We start from the raw sequence: 7,208 nt of genomic DNA on the forward strand, positions 1-7,208 counted from the left end.
CTTTGACCACTTGCCATTTTTTCCTAGTTATTTGTCATGAACCATAATTGTAGATTCATATTGTCCTCATGAAAGTGAACTCATGCCCTAGTTCTTGTCTCCCCAAGTGTTAGTTTACCCAGTTTTTGAAGCCAATTCCAAACATGATTTGTTGTTTTCTGACATGTTTATGTGCAGGTGATTTTAAGTAAGCAACTTTGGTGGTCAATATCTTTTGACCCTGATGTCATCATGAGATGAGATTTGATGAGGTGAAATTGTGTGGGACAAAGATTTGGTGTTGTTGATTTTAGAGCCTAGTTATTTGTTTGAGTCAGTTTTTAAAGCCAGCTGACAGGCCCTTTTAGCATAAAGTTGTTTGCAAATAAGTTGTAAAAATGAGTTTTACTATTGTTTTAGTGATGGATTTTGATTCAAATCAGTGCCTGATAATCAATGGATCAGTTCGGTAGTTCAGGTGTTCAAAAATGAATTTTTTTTTAGCTGAACCCACTTTGGACCCCAACTAATTCTACCATATTAATAAGGCATTGGCTTACAAATGATGACTTCCTAATACACTTTGGATCCATACTTCTCACAAAATTTTACCCTGTGAGGTTGTCCAGTGCATTTTTGGAATGAAGTGTAAAGTTTTTCATATTGAAGTTGAAGAAAATGGTCAAGTAATGTTCAGGATAACTCACATGAAGACAAGTTTTTATGTGGAAAATTTGACAGAGGAATATATAATGTTGATAGAAAGTCAAATTATGATATTCTTATCATGATTTATTTGAGTTAATTGGGTCAAATAACCCACCTCATTGACATCACTAATGATAGAGCAATGCATGGTTCACCTTGTTCTATAGCATACTCTTTATTAACTGAATCCAACACCTCTATTTTAGACTTTTATATTTTAATGTCTATTTATTAGCAAAATGTCTGGACAAGTTCTAGATTCCTTGGGCAATATTATATCTTCTTTGACAACATTGTATTTACTCTATGACCAATTTAATGGAAGTCTTCTAGCCTAATTTTCAAGTCACACTGCATATGGTTTTCTCTTCGAGGACTTGCAAATAGGGGACTAATAGGAGGCAACCACAGTCCACATCTTGAGGAGTATCCATGTACAAAGAAGGAGATATCGGTTTTAAGTAGAAGGGAGAGACTGCTCACAAAGAACTCTTGTTATAAATATCAAATTTTTGACCTTTCCATAGCCAAAAATGATTGTAATAGCCAAAATTGATTGTAATATTCAACATAGTTGGAAAACATGATCAAACGATCACCCCACTAGCTATTCTGCTATTTATAAAATTAAAGATAGAAACTTATAGAAACTTACTGACTAGTATTATCTCTTTTTCCTAAAATTGCAGATATTTATTCCTCTGGGTCCATTTGATATAGCTTCACATAGGCTTGCAATTGTAGAAGTGTGATGTAGGTGATTCAGGCCAAGAGTTCAGTCTGCTTCAACGTGTTTTTACAATTGACCAATTTCTTCATTGGAGGAGATGTTACAAAAAAATGGTTCAATCACTAAATTTGTAGTTAGGTGTTTAGAAATAGGCAATTTCATTAATCTACTTCGATTAAGGATTTGGTGAGGGTTTAGAGTTTTCTTAGCCATGGGATACAATGATGATCATTATCGTGATGAAGATGGGGAACCAATTATGGATCTAGACATACAATCAAATAGAGAATTCACTCTAGAGCTAGTAGATGAGGAGGATTGGAAACAAGAGAAATCCCCATCTCTTGCCTTTGATTCTGGAGAAGATGATAGTCCCGAACCTCAACCAAGAAAAAGGCTTATAAAGAAGAGTGTGCAAGAAAGCTCTGATGATGTAGAGAAATCACGGAAGAGGAAAAGGAAAGATGGAGTAAGTAGTAACTCTAATAAAAAAAAAAGGGGTTGTGAATGAAGGAAGCTATAGGCAATCTAAGGAGAAGCCACAACCAAAGTAGCAGGGGCATGACATGAAGAAAAGGGACTTTAGTTCAATGGTCATGGAATACTTGAGAATGAGTGGTACATATTAGGGTTTAACATCATTAGATCACATGGGGAAGATTGATGATGTGGATCAAGAAGCTATTGTTTCTTGGGTGTTGTAGTGCTAGCATGATTGTGGTGGATTTAGTGGAAATATTGGGCACAACCTTCATATTTCACATACCTTGAGTGTTGTTCAAATGTTGGCCCCACTTGACAAGTTAGATGTTAATAACATAGAGAAGATAGCAACTTATATTAGGAGATTATAATAGGGGGTGGATCCTTTGCAGGTGATGAATGGGAAAAAATTGACACTTAATTTTATTACTGTGCAGTTTGTTGCTTGTCAATTTTGCATTGACTAGAGAAGATTGATGTTGGGAAGGCCATCCACTATGTTGCTAGTTCTAAAAATTTTGATGGTGTATTTGGGTGTACTCCTGGTGCAGAATCACATGTAGGTCAAATTTTTGACTATGTCGATACACTTGCAATAACATGTGCCCTAAGTCATGTTAATAGTGATCTTCTTGGATGGCAGCTATGTGAATAGGAAGTAAAAATTGGAGGTCTTAATGGGAGACCTAAGAAACTTGTAGATGTCTGTTACTCTTGGTGGGATTTATCAAGCTTGATCATGATTGATCGAGTATATTAAATAGACAAGGAGAAACTCAAGAACTTCATTCTAGATGTGTAGCACTAGAGGAATAGGGGCAAAAAATAATGTTAATAAATTTATCCCACATTGGGCAGATAAGGTAGCTTTTAGAATTCAAATACAATTCAACTCAACATGCTTGAGGACCCTATCTTTTGAAAGAAGCTGCTCACACATGGGTCCTAGTTGGCCAGAGGAAAAAGACAATAAATTTTGAAAGTCACTAGGAAAGCTGAATTCAGGAAGGTGCCATGTCACTACCAAAAGATGATGAGGTTTTCCAGCATATGACATGGTGACTTGTTAGAAAACCTTAAAATCTGGTAGGAGTTGTGGGGCCCATGCAATATAGTTGGCAATTTAAAAATTGACAAGTGGCAGAATGTGATGATAGATTAATGAACCAAGTAGTGATGTGGCAAGCAGACCTCACAATGCACATGATCTTGACATGTGGCACATTCGAGAGTTGTCACTATGTCGCAAAGACAAAGATGCACAATGATTAACATGGTGACATAGAGACCAACCTAGGTGATGATGACGTGGTGCATCATGGGTGAATATGTGGCACAGGCTAGCCTATAAGGGGCTACCATGTGGCTACCTAGTTGGTGCCTAGTGGGCCCAATGAGGAATAGAAGTTTTTAAATCAAATATTAAATTTTAATATTTTATTTATAGAAAAATGTGCACTCATCCATGAACAATAATGAAAATTATTAAAATGTTTCTCTATAGTTGTTACTGTAGAAATTTTAAAATGTTTCAAATATTTTGCATTGTAATGCAAAACTACAATTGGAAGCCTGAACTTTAAATGGCCATAATTGGGGGAGTTTTTCACCGAAATGAGCATGCCAATATAACATCATAACTAGGAAGAGATGAGCTATCCATTTCTGAGGTTTGTTTTTGCACAGGTTCTCACTAGTTCAATCTATATGTGGATTTGTAATTTCTAGGGCATTCTCATTAGAATGGGCAGATTTCACCGTTGAGCATCAAAATTGGTTTGGAGGCAGATATAAAAACTTGTTGAAGCTTGATTATGGAGAAAATTGATTCTAAATGGTTTTCTTGGGTTCTTAAGGTCATTTAACTAATTTTTTTGCCTTTGCCTTTAGTTTCAAATCTAGCATCAAAATCAGTTGTTCTTTCCATTCAATATTTGAATCACTTTATGCTTTTGGGAGGCAAAATGGTTAAGGATTTGATATCTAGTTATAGAGAGAGAGAGATTAGAGAGATTCTTTTCACTGCTAGGAGAGAGAATTTCAAGTGGACACATGTCATCTTTAGAAAAATCTGGGAATTCACTTCCTCTTATATCATTCTCTTTCTTTCTCATTGTAAAGGTTCCAATTTTTAGGAAGAACAAAAAATTTCATTATTGTGATACCTTTAGGGATTCCAATTTTTAGGAAGAACAAAAATTTTCATTGTTGTGATACCATTAGGGGTTCCAATTTTTCACTATGAGACCATTGGTTCCAGTATTTTGATATGCTCTCATTGCCGTGACACCACATTCTTTAGCATAATTCTCTTGTATGAACAACAATAGTGAGGATAACATAGAAAGTTTAGATCTATTAGGTGTTTCTATATTTTCTAATTTCATGCATTTGAATGTATTATTTCAAAGAAATGAATACGAATGAGCTAGAATTTCTTTAGTTTCATTCTAATTCTTGTCTTCTATCTCAGTAATCTATAGTCTTATGTGGTCTAGGAACAAAGAACTAAGACCCATTTGCATCCCTTAAGGTTGTATGTCTAATATGTTTTTCTGTTGGAACAACGGGCCAAGAAAATGCTTGATGTGTTTGATAGGGTTGTTGGTTATGTAAGAAGGATATTTCATGAGAATGAGGTATTAATGAACATCGATGTTTGATTCACAAAGTGATAGGATAGATCTGATGTCTTGGTGTATGAAATATGTCCTTGATATCACAGATGTATGCATTTGATTCATGGAATTTCCCAATAGATAAGGCACTAATCAGTTACAAGATCACTTGTTTATATTGCTAAATACTTGGGGTTATGCTAATACTCAACATCATTAATCAAATGTTTTCCCCCTTTCATATTGAAGAGCTGAAAAGGATGCCCTCACTCAGCTTGTAAATTTCATAGATTTGCATTTAGCTATTGTAGATATATGTTATTGCATAAGTCATTAGGAGAAATAAGGGTTAAATCTGCCTAATAGGTTCAAGAGTATGTTTTTGCATTGGTACCATGTTGATTGAATTTGAGGTCCACTCGCCTAGGATTTTTAGAGCCTAAAGTAGAAGAAGGGTCAAGCCTTATTGTTGGCTCAGTGTCTAAAATGACATGTTGAAGATGGGAGTTAGCTGCCCCTAGATGTGTCTTGTTCTCATCGGGGTAATTTGAAATCCATAACATTTCAAAACACCAACTAGGTTTCCACATAAAATCTTAGTGTCAAACTTGTGTTGAATGATTTATATGTCTTACATTTGATAAAATTTATATTCAACAAAGTATGTTTTGTTTGAGCTAGTAATTTCATCAGTAAATTAGATACCAAGCAACAACAGGGTAAGCATAATAGTGAGTAATTTATGTTTAATTGTTCAAATGGTACTTATGGACCTTGAGTAACTGATTCACACCCCCCTGCCCCCCAAGTTATTGTAAACATTTCTAACACCCATATGAGTTTATCATTGCCTCCCTTAAAGAAATTCACTATGGATATAAGAATTGACTAAAGAATAATTTTTTCTTCTAAGGGAATGTCTTCAACATCAAGATTCCTCTACTTCTAATGCAATCCATCTTCTCCAAAAATTGCATAGTCCTTCACCTTTATTCCTCATGTCTCTACCAAATAAGATTTGGATTTCACAAGGGAAGGATAATGAACAATAGGCTTATAGACACCCCAAGATTCTTCCCAAAAAAAGCCTCATTTTTGTCCCCTAGATACCATGAGAGCTTATTGTCATGTCCCCTTTTCAAATAATTAAAAAAGAAAATCTTTGCTAAGGCAGGCAAGCCCAAGAAAGTGAAGTTTCGGAAAAAGGGGGTTAATCTTTGGAAACCGTTGGACCAATAAATGAAAATTATTATTAAAATAAGTTTCATTAACCTCTCTTGGACGTGAGTTATAGTTATGCCCTCTTTTAAGGGGTATGGAGGTATTTTGGGCTCATTCCAGAACTTGATTTTTGCTCATTCTTTGGTATTCTTCAGAGGCTGCCAAACCTGTGGAGAAGGAGACCCAAGAACGGGAGTTTGCAGGTTTCCAGGGAAACCCAAGAATGGGAGTTTGCAGGTTTTCAGGAAGGCTAAGGATGGGAGTTTGAAGCCATTCCATGTGCATGCTCATACAAAGTTTGCCTTTGTGCTGAATAGTGTAGATTTGTGGGTTTTTGGGTGTGGTTTTTTGCATGAGTTTGGTGTTTTCAGTTGAGCATTTCATATCAGTTTTGGTTGCTGCTGTATATCAGACTTTAAAATGTTAAAATAGAGCTGAATATATGTATTGGGACATGATTAAACTTCTAAGATAGTTTATTAGTGTTTTTGTGGTGTTTCCGAGCATTTTTGTGTTAATTTCGAGAGCCCGATGAGCATAGTTTTTGTCCTACATTTGTGAGCTATTTTGTAAAGGCTATATAGATCTGGAAATGAAATTTTATAGGCTGTTATGCTGCTCAAATTTCTATAAAAATTTCTACTTTCAGATTTATTAATAACAGGTGAAGCTGTGAAGCTTTTTGGCACTATTTTCGACATACCCGATTTGGGGTTTCTTAAGAAATTTGGTGGATCTTTGTGATATCAGTTGTTTGATCTTAAAGATATGATTAAAGGTTGGAAATATCATACAAAATCAGAAAAGGGGCATTTCAGTGGTATCAAAGCCATGATCTTGCCAGCCTGAGGGTTTGTAGAAGTTGCAGGTCAGTTTTGACAACTACCCAGATCTTGCATGTCAGTTTTGACAACTACCCAGATTTTGCATGTCATAATTTATGGTTGCATGTTTCTTCTAATCAGATGCATGTTAAAATTTATGGTTACATTCTACTTCTAATAATTTTCATGTTATTTCTTGGTGAATTTGGTGGTTGTAGAAGTTTGCATTTCAGTTTTGACAAGTACCTAGATCTTGCATGTCAGTTTTGACAACTACCCAGATCTTGCATGTCATAATTTGGTGGTTGCATGTTGCTTCTAATCAGTTGCATGTACAAATATATGGTTTCATGCTACTTCTAATAATTTGCATGTTAGTTCTTGGTGAATTTGGTGGTTGTAGAAGTTTGCATGTCAGTTTTGACAACTACCCAGATCTTGCATGTCATAATTTGGTGGTTGCATGTTGCTTCTAATCAGTTGCATGTCCAAATCTATGGTTGCATGCTACTTCTAATCATTTTCATGTTAGTTCTTGGTGCTTGAAGAAGTTATATCCTATTGGGGTTACACTCTACTTTATCCAGAATGGACAAGTATAGTACAGAGTCTCAGAGGGAACGATCTTGGACAATTGATAGCCAG

General features: G+C 35.4%; 1 pseudogene; it reads left to right on the forward strand.

Moving 5' to 3' along the window:
* The first annotated feature begins 2,007 nt into the window (after positions 1-2,007).
* LOC149570604 (geranylgeranyl transferase type-2 subunit beta 1 pseudogene) lies at positions 2,008-2,702 on the forward strand (annotated as a pseudogene).
* The last annotated feature ends 4,506 nt before the right edge of the window (positions 2,703-7,208 follow it).

This window comes from Cupressus sempervirens, chromosome 3 (assembly GCF_028749045.1).
Source record: "Cupressus sempervirens isolate cs-2001-9-10 chromosome 3, ASM2874904v1, whole genome shotgun sequence".
Lineage (NCBI taxonomy): Eukaryota > Viridiplantae > Streptophyta > Pinopsida > Cupressales > Cupressaceae > Cupressus > Cupressus sempervirens.